Raw genomic sequence first — 18,515 nt, forward strand, 5'->3', positions numbered from 1 at the left:
ATACCTTTTCCCTGCATGGACCTGCTAACACTTATCACGCAGCATGCACCAGTCACTGCCCTGGACTTTGTTATGCCAACTGCAGTAAATGGGTCTGCTGTTCCTGCTGTTAGTGCCATGGTAGGAACTGACATCACCTATTCAGTTTGTCTGGTTTTTTTTATAATCAGATACTTTCCAATGGCTGTATTCTGCATTGGCTTCTTGGTTAACTGCTTCCTCTCATCCCTCAACACCCTCCGCCATTTCTTTGCCGTCCTTACTTTTCAAATGGTATCATATCCCTGCTCAGAAGTTCCCACCTATGCAGACAGTTTAGTGGGGATGTGAGATTCATCCTTGTTAATTCAAAGCTACAGAAGAGAAATCTGGGTGTAGAGAATGACCACCTTTTCCATGTTTGCATGGCTGTTGCAAAATTTAAGTTCAAAAAGGTCCAGGCGATGTGACCTCCCTCCTGCGGAGGGTTAAAAACCATCCTCTGCTGTGTCTGCCTGCAGCTCAGTGACACCTTGCTGCTGAAAGTATCTTTCTCAAGCCAGGCTTTGATGCAACCTGTGAAGAAATGGGCAGGACTCCATTTATCTTGTTTCCTCCTCCTGTCCCATAGGAAAACAACCAAATGCTGTTTGCACTTGTTGCTTTTGTTGTGTCTCTTTAGAAATTATGTCATTTTTAGCAGGGACAGAATTAAGACTGAAATTGCAAGGGAAGAAAATATTTGTAACAGCTACGTTTTTTATTTGATGAGAAATACCTCCCAGGTAAAAGGAAACATTCTTCTTGGATAAATTCCACATTTTCTGCAGAGCACAAACAGGTAGACTGAGGTTTTGCATGGTAACCCGTCATTAGTACTGTTATTACTGCCAGCAGTCTTCTGTTTTCTAGCAGTTAGAAAGAAACCATAAAAATATCTTTGAGTGCAATCAGGAAGGCTTCTTTTATAAGCTCTTCTTTTAAAACTCCAATGCCCTTTAAAAATATAGGTGTTTTTTCCCCTTCACCTTTCATTTCTTTAATTTTTATTTAAAAAAAATAAATTAAGAATACGGCAGGGATTAAAATGAAAAAGGATCTGGAATCATTTTGACTGAGAGGAAAGAAATATTTGTACATTATTCATCATACTCTTGGTTATTCATCAAAAGTTTCATTCTTCAACTAAAGTCTTTTCCTTATCTTAAAGCCTCTGACATGAATATATATCACCAAGTTAAAAAGATTGAATTACACTTCTCCCGCTGCTGCTGAGATTCATGGAAGCTCAAAGCCCAGCCTAGTCCCTAGGTGTACTGAGCCAGTGCATTTTATGATTTTTGGAGAACAACGCTAACAGGGTTTGTCTCTTCATTGTGATACGGAGATGATTGAAAATGTGCCTCTGTATCGCTTGATAAAAGACCATTTCCAAAAAAGAGAGCAGCTTTGTCATTTGAGAACATTACCCATGGGGCTTGAGACCTACTTGACAGCAAAAGCTCTAGCAGATTTTTTTTTTTCAAGCAGTATGTTCTGCATTGCCATTGTTGAGCAACTTGAACAAGAGGAAAGAAGGAGCGGAGATGTGATCCATAAAATCTTCCCTTAGTACTATGTTACCCCATGAGTACCAGGGGAACAAGTGACACTTTCTTGCTCTGGTTCCTAGTGCTTGTTCAGAGGGACAGTCACTCCAGCTTTGTCACTCTGCTGCAACGGCTCGTGGCTTCCCGAGGTGTTGGCTGTTCTTCAGGTGCCAGCTTTAGAGTGGCACAGGCGTAGCAGTGTGCTGCAGCACTTGGGGTGGGATGACTGCCTGCTCTGCCTGATTTGATTTTGCAAGTGCTGGGGAGATCTTTGGTGCCACGGTTACACTTGGAGTGCAGAGGAATGTAGTTGAAAGTGTGTTTGGTGTGTCTAGTGTGCACAGGCAAGACATATCCTTTGCGGGGTGCAGTGTGCTGGCTTGAGGCAGAGGTGTCTGGAGGTTCTACTCCCCAGCCACCTGCATGATGGAAACACAGAGGGCTGTGTTCAGGCCCTGCGCAGGGGCCGGGGCACAGCAGCCCTGTGGCAGCCAGGCAGGGTACGGCACAGCCAGGCGGGGTAGGCGCAGCTGCCACCCCTGCCTTGTGACCGGTCACCGCAAGGGAGAAGCGCTGTCCCTGGTCAGCTGCACCAGGCATAAACTTGGTGGCATCAACCCTAAACTCAGTGAGAAGGGGAAGTGAGAAGGGCTGGTGGGGGTCCTGAATTTTGTAGTGGGTCTTAATGACATGGGTCTTGGCTGATTTTACATTTGGCACACAGGGGCTTAACTTTTTTTCCTGATCTTTTTTAAGATGCATTAAAAGAGCCTCAAAAGTACAACAGATGGGAGAAAAGTCCTGAGGCTCTCTCTGGTACCTGTGTCGCAGTTGTCAATGTGGGTGCAAGGGGTGAGGCAGATGTTAGTGTCTCTAAAAACATCCCAGGACAAGGAGACACCTCAGGGCTGGCAAAAGGATGCTGTGGTCTTCAGCAAGATGGAACTCAGTGGTGAAAACTCCCCTTACTCCTCATAGCTTATGACATGCAAATTTGGTTTTGTGACACAGAGTCTAACTCTTAAAAAGAGATAACTTTTTCCACCAATTTTGGCACGCATTTCTGGATCCAGGGCTAGCAAGTAGTATCAAATAACAACAGCAGCAGCGCAATATCATCTAATGTTATCAATGCTATTGTATAACTTTTTGTTTTGATAGCATTTCAGACCTAGGGCTGCCATCAGGCATCTCACTGCAGGACGAGTGTATTTCACACAGGCACACAGACCCCTCCTCAACCACCTTCTCCTGCAGTGACCCACAAGTGCATTTTTCTGCCTGTGCAGGTGGTTAGGCACCCACCAATCCTGGTTTTGCTCTATAACAAGGACAGTGTTAGATGCTCTGCACTGAGCCATACATCATTCTGCAACAACACGCCTTTGATGGGAAAATGGACTGCTGCAATTTGAGCAGGGCTGAGATCTGACTTGCCAAGGGCATGTGGCAATAACTTGAACTGAGAGAAGCTTGGGAGAAGAGAACTGTAATTAAAATCCCCACTGAAGTTCAGGAAAGCTGGATAAAATAATGATAAACTGGCCCAGGAAAAAATAATAGTGATACAGTTGTTGTCATTTCAGATTAAATGGATCCAATTTAATGTGGTGATGGTCAGAAACGTATTTTTAGAAAACATAAAGGGCCTTTATGTATCTCTTTCTTGTCTTTGGCAATTTAGCAAAAGCTGGTTTTGTGTTTGCCTTCCGCAAACCATAAGGGCTTCAAATACCCTGCCCCTCCCCTCCCCCCCTCCTCCTTGCTGCTGTAAATTCCGGGAAAGACGACTGGGTTTTAAACTCAGCCCACGTAGCCCTTGACTTACCTATTGCAAGAAACAGCCTGTGAGAGGCCCGATGGGAAATCACATTTTCTGTGATTTGAATACCCTTCCTTCTCCCTAAATGACGAAGCGATGCCGGGCGGAAGGTGGCTGTGGAGGCAGGGTTTGCTCTCTGGCTGGTTGAGCAGGGGGGCAGAACCAGGCAGATGACCAATTAGTGAAGGCAAATAGCACAGGAGCAAACTTGTGTGAGCCAGGCTGCTGCTGCAAACAAAATGAAGGAGGTTTTGGCCTGTGCCCAAAAATAAATGAGGCTGAAGCTAATCCAGCTGTTCCACCTATGCCCTCAGTATCAATATCTATATATACTATGCCTATGCTAGCAAGTGTTATTTTTAACAACAGGACAAAAGCCATGAGGAGTTTAGAGAAGTGTCTTGTTTTGAACTCTTAAACCTTTTAATTTCCCAGGCCTGTGCAAAAGCCTAAGGAGGTTTTTAAAGTATGCATAAGAAAATACCGACAAGTCTCACTGATGCCATTTCTGCTACCAGAAAATGTGCTGGTGGTACCGGGTCTCTGAGGTATTAAAGAGGAAGGTCACAGTCCATCAGCTACTGAAGCTACAGGACTGGGAGGGTGGTGTAAATCAGCACACTGCTCTGACACCAGTCACTCACACTGACTTTCAGAGAACTCCGCTGATATATGCCAGCCCTGGCTCTGACCCCTTGCGGTGCTGGATTGACAGGTACCAGGCCAAAACCAGGAACGATCTCTTCAGCAGCTGCCCTTGTATTTTACAAGTTAACTTTTTTCTCTGTTTCTCCCTTCTGAACTCTGGAGCTTCTCTTTCCACATGAGCTGAGCTTTCTTGAAAAGGATTGTTAAATGGGAACATCTGGTGTGTGAATGGAAGACTTATTCCTCCTTTTCCCTTCAGTAGGTGCTCATTGCATACTTTAAAAGTTGATCTTTTTTTCCCCTTCCCCAAGCAGAGAAAAAAATATGGATCATTACTTGACAGAACAGACTGTGCTCTTTAGTTACTTAATGTGTGCGGGTGTAACCTGCAAGCCATGACTTGAGAGCTTTCCCCATAATTAGAAGTTTTCTGCTGTGAAGTCTTGGGTTTTGATTAAAATGTAGCAGTCCTTCCTATTGTTCAATTAGTGCTAATTAGATAGTACCTGTGCACAATACTTCTTGCAATTCAAAACCCACAATAAGGGTACCTCATTTCTGTGAGGGAAAAAATCTTACAAAAAAGTCTCACAAAAAATCCTGAGTTTGTTTACTTGTGTGCTGTTTAGAACTATGGTAAATTAAAAAATGGGAGGTAAGTAGGTACTGATAAAAATATTATTCACATTCATGTTTTCCCCTTCCCTTCCCTTCCCTTCTTCCTATTTGCAACAGAGATGCTACAGAAAGATGACCTCTGCATGGGCTTTTATAACTACTGGCTTGGCAAACATCTAGTGCTGTTGGTGAATTCATAGGCTCCATAAAGTTGTGTTCATGCACTCTGGTGGCTTTTTGGCTCAGCCAGCTTTATCTGAACTCCCTGCTAGCTGAATTTTTTTTATGATCATCCAATGGGAAATGCATAGGCCATATAGAAAGGGTGGATATTCAAAGTTTTAGTGCAAGGTGCTGCATATAAACACAGCTGCCCTGATGCCAGTAAACTGTGATGACTCCCAGCAGACCTATGCTAATCTATGGCGGCCTGGCCCTGACACAGGCAGATGCCAGAGACCCATAGTGTTGGCATGAGAAAGGTGGAGGCCCACCTTCACGGTGTGTTCAGGAATGTCTGAAATGGGGAGCTGGTATCCCCGATTTTTTTAAGACAGGCTCATATACCCTACAGAGGAGAGCCATTTCACAAACCACACAGCAAGGAAATTAGATACAACGGTGGGGAACATCCACCTGTGCTTTGAGTTGCAGGATTCTGCTGTGGATCAGCTTGGTACAGCAGTGGCACTGGCTGTAAAATGGAAGTGATGGGCATTGATTTACCTAAATGCACTGAAGCCTCCAAAGAAGACAAAATAGCATCTTATTGCTACCCCTAGGATCAAAGTACTAGTCTGGATAAAAGAGAGTAAGGCAAATTTATGGCGTGATGCAGCAGCTTGAGCTGCGAATGGAGAAACAGACCATTCACCATTCTTTTGGCATGATTCTGTGTCAACCAGACTGAAAGTGATGCCAAAGTTTGGGAAATGCGAATGCCATCCAGACCTCTCTGTGTCAGGTATAATTACCCTTTTCTGCTAGTCTGGGTCAAAACTAACAAGTAAATTGATTTAAAATGGCATGACTCATCAGCCTGTGCTCCGTCCACCTGTCCAGCCAACCATCTGGGAAGCGCTGGCTGAATCCAAGAGCTCTGCAGTTGCTCCAGTTCATTCCCAGTTAAGCCAGGCAAGGTGTGTGCACCATTTGAAACTGCCTGCACAAGCTGATTGCATGACAAGCAGAAAATAAAACTCTAAATCAGAAACCAGAGCCTCATTTCCAATGACTGATATGCTAGGGCACACACACAGTGCTTGCGAGGAGCCCTTACCCTCTGCTGGCCCTATGGGCTGGAGCAAGAAGCACCTTGTCTGTCTTTTCTTGCTCTACTTTTTTCCCTCTCTGCCAAAAAAAAGTAAGCCATATTTTGAATAAAGATGAGAATTTGTTACATTGAAAGTCTACTTACAGTTCCCTGCAGGGGACCTCTGGGTCCTCTGTAAAAGACCTCTTGGTCTTTTGGTCTCTAGTTGTCTGAGATATTCAGCTAATCTGTGCTGCATCAGCTGGGACTTTCAAATGAAGCCATGTAGCACCAGGGACAGCCGACACGGGACTGATTAAAATGCATCGACCTGGTAAATGAGAGCTTAGGTGTTTTGCAAATCATCCCACCTTCCCCCTAATTTTGAGGCAACATGTCCCACCATCTTCCTTCTGCCCTGCCCATTTCCTCTTTTGCTCCGATGAGGCACTGTTCTCTGCGTCGACAGCTTGGTCTCACTCCTCTTCCCCTCTATTGTTTCTCTCTGAAAATGCAAACATTCAGCTGTTCATCAGAAGCTTGCTGTTCTATACATTTTACTGTCATCAGCCTTGTGACACTGGCAATTTGGATCATTTTGCTCTAAGCATATTTCATTGTGCAATTATAGTATCGGGACTGTGTCAGGTGAGTTATAGAAATGACACTTGAAGTGTCTCTTTGGGGTTTTTGTCTGTGTGTGGTGGTGTTTTTGTTTGCTTTTATTGCACTTCAGTCTCAGAAATAATAAACCACTCATTTATTCTTTAGGTTTAACAACCACCACGGTAACTACCAGAAACCACAGCTATGCAACGTTACACACCTTCCTTCGCTATTTGAACTCCTGAATTTGTCATGGAAATGGGGTTGATGAGTTAGATGCAGATAAAAAGGGGGCAGAGGAGACAAAAGCCAGGGCCACCACTGTCTGTCACGGCCAGAAACTTATCTGCCAGTTTGATTTACTGACACCTGCATTTAAAGTAACAGGGCTTGATGACAAAAGAGTGGCTGAGATGCTGAAATTTTCTCCCAGAAACAGAAGAGATGAGGAGGGGTGTTCTGGCAGTAAATACTGGAATTACTGCTCCCTCAGAGTATCCAAACCAGCATTATTGTCCTAACTTATTTTTGGTCAAGAACGTGGAGCAAAGCTAAATGATTTGGTTATAGCAGTTCCTCTGATAAAAAGGAACAAATGGCCTGTACGATGGATGCCATCCCTCCTGGTCTCTTCTCTCACTGTACCCATCCTACTGGGCAGATCTTTGCTTATCTGTGTAGAGATGAACATTTAGCTGGGGAAAAAACAAACAAACAAACAACAAAGCCCTAACCCCACACCCTTCACAACTCAATTTATTTCTCCAAATGACTTGGGTAGTCTGTGGAGCAGCTCTCCACATACAGGCTTCTATTTTGCTCTTTCCCCTTAAGGGGCTATTAAGTTTGTAAACAACTTCAAAACAAAGAGCCTGGTCCATTTCATTAGGGGAATCCATCTCTGCTTCCAAAGGCCTCCTGGGAAACAGGAGGAGTTCATTAAAGCCAGGATGGTGTAAAAAGCTTTGTGCGCATGCAGAAATTGAACCACCATGAAACATTAATGACCTCAATGCATTAGCAAATCTTAAACTAGAGTAGAATTATGCTGTCTCTGGGGACCCAAGCACACCTCCTTGGAATTTATTTTTTTAATGCTAGGGAAAATGTAGGCTTAAAATTTTAATATGAAGAGCAAAATACTTTGGTGGTGTGAACTGAGGGTGGCAATCAAGCTGGCCCTAGGCCAGTGACGTGTGGAAAGTAAATATCCTAATTGTCAGCTGCTGCCTTTGCTCTAGTCAGTGATATTGCCAAGACACAGGATGCTTAATCCATATTACCAAATAAAGGCTCACCTAATTTCTTTGTCTTTGATTCTCCATGAACAGAATCCACTGCTGAATCGCTTTTCTTGCTTTAATAAGTAGCTATATGTCTTGCTATTTATACAGCTCCGAAGAGACATTTGGCAATGTTACGTCAACAGCAGGCAACTGTTCAGGGCAGTATTGATCCCCGTGGAAATTACTGTATAGGTCTCCCCTGTGAGTTATGATCTCTACTAAAGTTGGGTGACATTTCTCCAAGGAATACTTTGTTCAGCAATGGCAGAAAAAACACAATTTCAGATGCAGTGAAACCCTGCAGAACAATTTATGCTGAAATCTGCAAACATTGTGAGCCCCCAAAAATATATGTATAGACCCCTCTTCCCCAAGAAATTTTGTTCAGAAATGATGTTTAAAAGTTGCTGTTTAAAAGAGGAGAACAAGTCTTTGATGAGAGGTAGTGTCTTCAGCAATTTTTTAGTTCTTTTGTCTTACGCTTCTCTTCTGCCACAGGGTGCAGGGTGTTCTCCATCATCCCTGCCTCACATGGATGACAAACCTTTCAAGACTGGTGGATGTGGAGAAGCTGGGGAATGTGCCTGGGATACAGATTATTTGGGAAGAAGGCATATAGTACAGTCCACTGATTCTCATCCTGGGAAGTGTGTGTGTCACTGGGAGGCAGGAAAGGTCATCCAGGGCCAAATTAAGACACCGCCTAGCCCAGAGCTCCCTTTTCGACAGTGGATATAAGCAAAGGCTTACAGGAAAGAAGAAACAAGGCAAGTCTGTGACACGCTTCCTTCCTAGTGCTCTGCCTGCCTTGGGACTTACTGAATCTGATGGGATTTGTGTAACTTGTAACCCTGAAAGGATCTCTTTTCCAAGTACCTCACCAGTCTCCCCTTGACCTCTCCCTGAGCCCACAGCATCCTTTGGCAAAGGATACTTCTCCCTTGAGTGCTTTGCTCACCCTCAGAACCACTGGTCTTGAAGAGAAGCAGGTTTATGTTTCTGTTTTCTCCTAATCGTTTTCAGTCACTGTTTTCAGATACACAGCTGTCTTCTGACCCAAATGACAATGACAGTTCTATGATATGACAACTGTCCATTGCCTGTGTTGTATGAAGCATGCTGGGACTGCCTGAGACAAAGAAACTAATGATTCCATGCTGTTTAATGATGCCTTGCCCCATGCTAACTGAGCTGCTGGTCCCTGTTCCAGTCTTTAGGTTAAACCAAAACGTCAGATCTAGCCATGAGCAAGGTCTATGAAGCACCGACAGTATTAAGTTCCCACCTGGCCATAACGCCTGAATGGCACTGGTTGGTGAAGTCAGGGTGGAGACAAACAATTGCTATATAACCACACAGCTTTTAAGGTGGGTAGTTTACAGGCAAGAATACTAATATTCCTTGCTACCACGAGTGTTGAGCAAACCCCAGGAAGCAGGGTATATGTGTATGGGAGGGAACCAAAGGCAGTATCTTTGTACTGGCAATCATTCTGAGCTCTAGTTTGATTTACATCTTTGTCTAGACCCAATATTAAACAAAAAATCTCCCCCAAAACCCCCAAACAGAAAACAAACAAAACCCACCACTCTGGCACTGACAAAATTAAAGCTAATGACACAGAAAGAGCATTTTAATTTTCATTTACTTTTCTGGAAAAATGGAATTTCAGGAGTTTCTTTATGTTTATAGGCACATGATGTGGTGCATTTCCTGTTTATCTGAAGGCCAAGTCCTTCTGGTATAAGACAAGGCTTTTATTCTGGTTTTAAACTTTAATGTTGGTTAAAAAGTAATAATGCATCTTTGTGGCATGGTTATGGTCATAAATATTTAAAGGAATTTCATAAATCTGTCCTGTATCAGCGGCAAGGATGCTGCCAACTTTGGAAAGGGAATGTTTTTTCTTTTTGAAGCAGATCAAACACCAGTCTGTCCTCCTCTGCCTTTCTTCTGCACAAATTCTGCAGAGCAGGAGGTATTTCTGTTCACAGTCAATGGAGGAACTGAGCATCTCTGCCATAAAGAAGCATCAAACATAGCAGCGTCATTTTCTTTGTGATCTGTGCATGCCTGGTGCATTGATTTTTCCATGGTAGAAAGCAGAACAAGCTTTCTTCTCCTCAATGGAAAAATCAGGAAGACATTGTATAAAATTGTACGACTGTTAAAAAATTGCAGCTTTTCTCTCTTCTTGATTCTTGCTGAGAGAGTCAGTTTAGGCAGCATGCTCAGTCCGAGCTTGACAACATGCATCCTATCAACCTCTGGGTAATTCACCTGGATGAGAAGTTGGCCATGGAGTTGTTTGTGGAAGAGTGATATCACATGCAGCTCGTAGCGCTATTAGGAAAGTCTAACTTGGGACATCCTTAGAGCAGCAGGGGCACGTTGATCCTTGCATGTCCTGGTGGTGCAAACACATGTGATCCTTTAGCTCTCTCAGGTCCTAACCCCATCAGCTGGTACAAACAGAGCTGTAGTTGCCCATCCTGGATGTCCATTTTACAGCCTTTCCCCAGGGGCTGGAGGGGAGATATATCTTTGACTATACAAGGTAATTTTCTCAGATTTCAAAACTGGAGGCTTGACAGCCTCTGGGTTTTAATTCTAACAAAAAAAAAGAATAATCAAGATCTAAGCTTTATTATTTTTATTATTATTTTTTAATAATAAAAGCCAGGGTTTTACAGCTATGTTGTGAAGGACCAGGGGGAGAGCCTGTTACTATTTGTCTCTAGCTGGGAGCCTGTACCAGTCCCTGGCCCAGAGTGTTCTTTGATAGCACCAAGCTACTATTAGACAGAGCAAGTAGTTGGTATTTTCAAAGAAAGAGGTTTAGCCTTGTTACTTGTGCAAATCATAGAACAAGAAAGATAAAAACCCATGTGTCAAGCCTGACCGCGTCCCTCTTGACTTACAGGGCTGCAGTACCTCTTGAGAGTAGGGCTTGTCTTTCTGTGCTGTGGTGGATGCCACAATGTTGCCACTTGTTGTAAGAACTTCTCAGCTTGGCATGTTTTATTAAACCGGCTTTTTTCAGCCACGATCAGAAAACTTAAAGCAGGGAGATTTCCAGTGCTTGCTAGGACAGCATTTTCCATCAAAATAATCACAGAAACACTGGTTGGAAGGGGACCTGAGGAGGGCCAAAGCAAGACTTCGCTAATGCTAGAGCGGGCTGGCTGTGACTTCATGTAGCCAGGTCTAGAAAGTTGCCAAGGACAGAGATCCACCACCTCTAGTGACCTGTTCCTGTTCTGCAGCAACCTCCTTGTGAAGAAATCTTGCCTGCTGTCCCACCTGAACTGCCCAAGCTGAAATCCATGGCCATTGGCCCTTGTTCTAGTAAAAGAAGCAGCTCTAGGGATCCTTGCTAGGCTTCCTTAAAGCAGGATTACTTAAATACAGGACATTATTTCTAGATCAGGTACATCTTGTTGGATTATAGAGCATGTTAGTCATTCCTAGCTAGATCTGTGAGCACATCCTTGCCGATCCAACCCTTTCCTGTAGACCATTGGTACAATGCACAATACAGCAGCTGGGCCCTCACAAAAGATGATTTTTGGTGGAGGGAAAAACTTGGTGTAAAGGAAAACCAAATACGAGCCAGACAGCTCTTTGGGTTGCTCTGTTACAAGTCCTGTGTTTGTAACCCCCTGCCTCCTCCCTCCCTCCATTAATTACATGGCCAGGCTGTGAAGGTAGCGAGAATATTAAAAAAACCTGTGTGACAGACACGTCGCTGCAGCCAGATGCCGTGCTTGCCCAAATTCAAGGGCAGGTAACCAGTCAGATGGCCTTGCCTTGTCCAATGGAGGATGCTGCTGCTGCTAAGCAGAGAAACAACCACCTCATCAGTTCCCATGAAAAGAGGGATTGCTGAGGAAGACAAGGGAGAAAGTGAGTAAATAGCAGCTTTTGAGGCAAAGCAAGCAGTATTTTCCTATTATAGAACCTAACAGGGACTGGTTTATGGATGTCTCATTCTTTTCACATTTGGCACCTTTTATCTGAAATTTGGAGACCACAGGCAGCACACAAACTAAACTTGGCAACCTCTCATTCAGAGCTGCTTCTGGATGGTTACAATGCCAGTTTTGACAAACACAGTCACTCCTCGCCCTCCCGTCCCCAGTATCCTTCCCTCATTTATGCTAACTAATTCTTTTTCTTGCTCCCATTATGCGGCTTTGCCTACAATAATGAGAGAGACCTGCTCATTAGCATCCAAGCCTTTGAATGCTTTTCTGAGGAGTCCACTGCACAAGATCATTAGCAAGGACAAAATAAAAAGTACTAAGCCCTGCAAAACAACAGCTCTGCTCCCAAATAAATCTTAAGCTGGTGTTTTCCAGTCGGTACTTTTTACAGAGAGATGTTCTGGAGACTCATGAGTGCATGTGGCAGTCTTACAGCTACCAGCTGACCTGCAGTCATATGTGTTGTGTCACCTCTCTAGCCCTGAAATGCAAGGCAAGAAGCGTGCCTCTCTGAAAGAATGAGTTGGTTGTGAATCTCACGCTTCGTCAGGATCACAGCCCCAGCCAGAATTTGCAAGAGTTCGGTGGGAATACCAGTTCCAACAAAAAATGTCAATTTGGCTTGATTTATGAAGGCTGGCCAAGTGAGAAACTTTATTAAATATATTTTTTTTCCTTCAGGTTCATACAAATGCCCATGGCCCCCCAACCTATCATCAGGACATTTGGCTTCTAAATATAAATTGCAGCCCAACGCCATGAAAAAGAACTTTTAAAAATGTGTACCTTGGCTTCTTGCACCTCAGGAAACTTTCCTCAGAAACCATCATTCTGCAAAAGGCCTGAGGAAGAGGGAAGAAAACAGTCACCATCCTGTGCCTAGAAGATTAATAGATCTAGAATATAATACATGAAGAAACAAGGTTGTTTGAGGCTTTACTGGAGGGAATATTTCACTGTAGACTCATTCCTGTTCAGAGTATGTCGTATCTTGTTTGCACACACATATACCTGAAGATGATTGAAACACTGCAAGAACAGCGGAGATAGGCATGTCATACAATGTGCATGTTCACGGATTTAAAGCCTTTAAAGAATAATGTAGGGAAGTGACTGGAAATATGTTTTGATGGCAAAGCTAATAACAAAATGAAAAAAAATTCTTCCAATAAAGGAAACTAGTTAAATAAATCCTTGTCATTGCAACACAGAAAATTGGGACCCAAAACCAGTGGCTGGATGGTGTCATTGGGCAATTCACAATGACATGCTGAAACACTTCTGGTCCAGAAGTGGCATCTACCCTTTCTTTGCCCAATATGTTGAAGATACGGAAACAGACAAGGGCTACCAGCAACTTTCCTGGGAGCATACATATTATACAAATTGCTGTGCTTGGCAGCAGGTCTAAGCCCGTATCTTCAAAACTCCCCTGGTTTAACATCAAGTGCATTTGCCTGTCCTTTGCAGTCAGGGAAAGACCACAATAATCTGGAATAGTTTATTCTGTTCTTAGTAAGGATATGAAAGAGCCCTTGGTTGAAGTTTCCGTTCAGGTGTTTTGCTTTTTCTGAAAATCTAATACCAGCCTGTGCTTTCATTAGTTTTTCCTTTTTTAAAAAAGAACAACAATCCAAAATGTAATTTAATTACTAATAGCACTGTGATTAAATTTGGCCTTTCACTTTCTTTCACAGTCAACATCCTCAATTCCATCTTCTCGACGCCTCTCTCTGTAGAATCGATTCAGTATTGTTAACCTTTCTTTATTACTTGTTTATGTTCCCCCATCAGTTTAAAAACATCAATAAGAGGCTTTTTAAAAAGGACAGAAGCAACAAATAGAGAAACACTGAGGAAAGGTCAGGGATGCAGAAGGAGGCAGTGTCTGCTTTGCGGAAGGCGCCAACAGACAGTACAGAAAGGTTAGCAGTCCTGCTGCCAAAGCGAAGGAAGGATTTTTTTTAGTCTATAGAAATGCCTGCTACTGGTGCAGCTCTTGCAGCAGACACAAATATCTTCTCTGCCCAGTCTGAACTTGGGACTACTGGGAAGGGCTGGACTTGGCCTCAGTAATGCAGCTGAGACAGTCTGCAGGGTCCTTCCCTTCAGCAATCAGGAAGCTTTAGGTGTGTTTGGGTGCTTCTACTTTGTGTTTGATTGCAAACCCAGTCTGAGAGCATTAACTGCTCTGCTCAGGGCTGTGCTGGGTGGAGATGTGTTAGTTGTCTGTGACAAGGAAGCAGAGTGGCTGTATCTGTGCAGCTGAATACATTCAGCCGTCAGTATTTATATCCTCAGGCCAAACACCACTCAGGAGCTCAAGATAGTTTTTCCTGTTTGGGTTTCTGAACTAGGAAAGCACCTCAGCTTGGAGGAGCTACCTCAGTGTCCTCCTCCGCTACTGCTAGCGCTGCCTCCTCATCCTGCTCTTGGCCTATAAAGTGCTGTGGGCAACTTAGAGTTTGCTTGTGGATCAGATCCTCTCCTGAGTGATGCTAGTGCCTTTGCTTTGAAAGGCATAAAGGACTGAGCCATTACAGCAATAAACTGTTCAATGACTTCAGAACAGATGTAAATCCTGCTTAAGGGTCTCCACCAAGGGAAGAAGACCATTAAAGACTTTCCATTCTTGGCTTCCCAAAGAAATCATATCAGCTGGGGAGGAGAAGGTTAGTGTGGTGAAGTGGAGAGACCTCATCCATCCTTAGCCCTCTGAAGCCTTGGAGATTCCTGGCACATAAAAGGTAACTGTTCCTCACTACTTGTTCTAGTGTTACCACTGCTGCCACCAGGCAAGGATCACCCTGCTGAAAGACCATACTTGTACTGCTTATTATGAATGTCTGGTGAAATGAACCCTGCTGACAGAATGTGGGTGCTCTGTCACAGCTTCAAATGCAACTTCTATAGATTTTTTCTGAGGAATGAAATGTGCTGTGAGAAACCAAGAGTCAGAAGAGTGGGGACTAATTCAGTACTGGGCTGTGCCCAGCTTGCTGAGGATGTTAGTGAGCAGAGGGAAGTGAAAGCCCCTGGAAAACATCAAGGGCCTGGGCACATAAAGGTACTTCAGCAACTGGACTGTGAAAGGCATTACTTATTTTTTATATCAAAAAGTGGATTGAGGAAGGAGCCTGGCAATTATACAATGTTGTGTATGAACTGTGGTGAAAGGCTCAGTTCTGGAGATAGCTTATGTTGCGGTCATTTTGAGGGTTAGTATTTATTGACTGTCCCTGTTAAGAACCTCTCAAGTCCAGCTCCTGACTGAAGTCTAAGTAGATACTTGCTTCAGTCAATAGTTAGGTCTGAAGTGGAGCATGCCTATGACCCAGACCTTTCCAGAACACAACTAGACCCTACCCATACTTGTGTATCCTCAGCATAGGAAGCCAATCTCTTGCTTTGAATCCTGCCTTTCTTGTCCATGACCCACACACTATGTCTCTGCTTAGACGAAAAGATAAAGCAGTTCCCCCAAGTAGGGCTCTGCCAGTGGGTGAGGAACAAACCTGGGATGGTAATGCTAGGGATTTTTGAAGGAGAAAAACACTGAAAAGTGATATTCGTGTCTCTCGGGCTGCTGAGAAAACTCTTCAGAGTTGTCTTTAAATGTCTGTAGGTAGTATTATACCTTGTAGGTGGTGTAAATGTCAGCTGAAAAACTCCCGAAAGTAGAGAGAGACCTGAAGCAAAAGTATATACATGTTTCATAGGATCATGGGGATCATCCCATCGTAGGAAAATTCAAGTTGGGAGGTACCTCAGAAGGTCATTTGGTCCAAACTCCTGCTTCAGGTTTAGAGAAACTTTGGCTTAGCAGAACTGTGTGTAATTAAGCCAATGATGTTGTTTGAAATATTTTCTTCAGAACCATACGTTCCTAATGATATATATCCAGAACCTGAATTTATACTTCTAAGCAACTTTTTACTGGGAAAAAAGTACTATATTTCAAACTGGTGCTGTTACAGAATCAACCTACAGCTTTTATGAAGCCTCAGTGATTTACAATAGCTGAACACACACATTTGTATGAATGGTCTTAACACAACAAGCTTAAATTAACAAAGCTGAGAGGAAGATTCCACTTTCATAAGATACCAGACATCTGCAGAGACCCAAAATTAGTTTGAAAGGGGGAACTCTGTAACCGGTGTTTTTGGGCTTTCAGCAGTAGTGTAAGGAAACCAGTGTTCATCTGCTTGGCATGGAGTACAGTCTTGAACTGGACTACTTGCAACCCTGGAAGGGAAACTAAGAGTGTCACTCCTCTGTTCAAGAATGGAGCCTGGTTTCAGATTTTTCCAGTATCTGGAAATTCTGTCTTGTGTCTGAGAGGGTTTTCCCACTGAAATTGTAAAAAAAAAAAAAAAAAAAAAAAAATCAGTACTTTTTTTTTTCTTCTCTTTTTCATGGAAGCCTAACAGCTGTAATACTCTCAGCTTGTAGAAAACAACCTCTTGCCTTGAAAGCTTCCCTTCTTTTGTAGGCCAGTACAGGCACAGTGCAGGACATGCTATTCAACATGGAAAAGACTTCCATTCCACTCATTCTTTTAGAAGAAGAAACAAAAGCCACCTTAGTTATTAAAGATATGTTTCTCGTCACCTTTTAAGAATGGACATAATTACATATGACACATCCCTCTTCAATTCAGAAAGTTGTATAAATAATATATCTTTACTATTAATTCTGAGAGGCAGCATTGTGGTTAGAGGGGTTCTTGAAGTTTTGCTTTGAAACGCACAACTGATCAGCTAACACCCTTCAACATAATTTGGTTTTATTTTTTTTTACCACCTACCACTACCACAAACAACAGTCCAGAAACACTTTTGATCCTTATGGTAGGTGCAATGTGGTTGGGATATTGGATTCTGATTTTGCTCCTGCAAACAGGATGGTGCATGCAGGTAAATAACATTGTGTGACAAAACACACAATAATTACTTACTATGAATGTTCACCTGACAGAACAATTTTCACTCAAACTTCATGAACAGACATTTCCTCCCATCTTACTCTTCAGTATTAAAATGAGAACTTTACTAAGCACAGTATGGTTATTTGTATAAAAGTAATGTAAACCTAATTTGTATAAGGTTGCACAAGGGGATTTTATTTTTCTGAGGTATCTTCCCATATATAAAGAGCATGTCCTGGCTTGGGTTGTTCAGTTGCCTCATGGGATCAGTGTTATTGACGTTTAACACCTTAGACTCCATTTTCCATCCTAAGCAGAAAAGCCCCAGAGTTTAAATGCTACTGATTCCTAATGTTCAGCTTTCACCAAGTATTATGGAAAGGCAAGAGATAGGCATAGATTTCTCCTTTTGACTTCCCAGTCACCTGAAGTCCTTTACAAGTAGTCAGTAAAGGTGCCTTAAAGCTACTCCTTTTCTTTTGAAATTCTTTATTACATTATGCCATGGATATTTTAGCCTTAGGCATATTGCTTTGCTGCTCATTGACAATAATACTCTTTGGTAAACAGTAAGTAGGAATCTGATTCGTGTTTCTGGAGGGACCACGTACATCTTGTACATGGCATGTTAGCAACAGTTTGGGTGTGAGACTGTAATAACCAGAGTTTGAGTCTTTTGGTGGAGGTTGCTTTCAGGGCTAACATTGGCGTAGTGATGAAGCTTACAGTCCCAAGAACCACATTTCTGGGCAAGATTGTGGCATGTCCTGATTCCCCAGGTATGACACATAAAGAGGAACTTTGCACCTTCTTGTCTTCCTGAAGACTTGCAGTGCATTTACAAAACCTCAAGACAGGCTGTCTGCCACTTCCTTTCCATCTAACTGCTGGGAGGAACAGTGGCTTAGCTTAGTGTCACAGAGACAGAGGTGATACTGGTACCATGTTGCTCTTCATCAACAGAAGATATACTAGAAAATCACAGTGCTAGATGACAGAAAGGTGGAAAGCTAATAGGGAGCGAGCAGCATGTGTGAGTCTATCTCCGAGAAACTAGAATGGCAGCCTTGCCTTTAGTCAGGTACCTTTCTGCAGTTGCAGGGGGAAGTCAGCATTACCCCTGCCATGGGATTTGTAGACAAAACGACTGTGCTTGATTGAAGAAAATAGTCACGCTTTCAGGGTGACCAGTTTTACAAATGAAAATGAAAAGGGGGAGGGTAGTCCCTGGACCATGTGATAAGGTGATGACCTTGCAATGAGTCATTTGATTCAATATATGATCTGGGTCACAGTCTCTGTCTTCTGTTGTCATGATGTGATTCTAGGAATGGGAGTTAAGTGAGCAGCAAAGAAAATGTGTTGTTTTGGAAAAAGCTGGAATCAAACTATCTTTACAATATAATTTCAGGAACGTGAGTAAAATACACTCTTGTAGGTTTGTCTCTGCTAAACCAAGATGTCTATCTCTCATTTTACCCTGACACTTAGTCCTCATTTTCCCGCAAACACTGAGGTAGGAGCTTTCTGCAGTAGCGCACTTACCTAGCCAGGAGCATGATACGTGCAAGGGAAGAGTTTCTGCCTGAATGGCCTTGCTTAATATACCTTATTCTTTCACTTGGAAATGAGTTTGTCACCCAATTGGGGAACAAAAATTTAGTCTAAACAAACAAATAATGAATGATCAGTGGTACATACCTCTCTTTCTTACACTCAGTTACGCAAGAGTTCCAGTCCTTGGTGACAGTTATTTAAGAACTGACCTATTTTAATAGATAGGCTGTAAATCTTCATTT

The sequence above is a fragment of the Falco rusticolus genome, chromosome 9 (genome assembly GCF_015220075.1).
Source record: "Falco rusticolus isolate bFalRus1 chromosome 9, bFalRus1.pri, whole genome shotgun sequence".
NCBI lineage: Eukaryota > Metazoa > Chordata > Aves > Falconiformes > Falconidae > Falco > Falco rusticolus.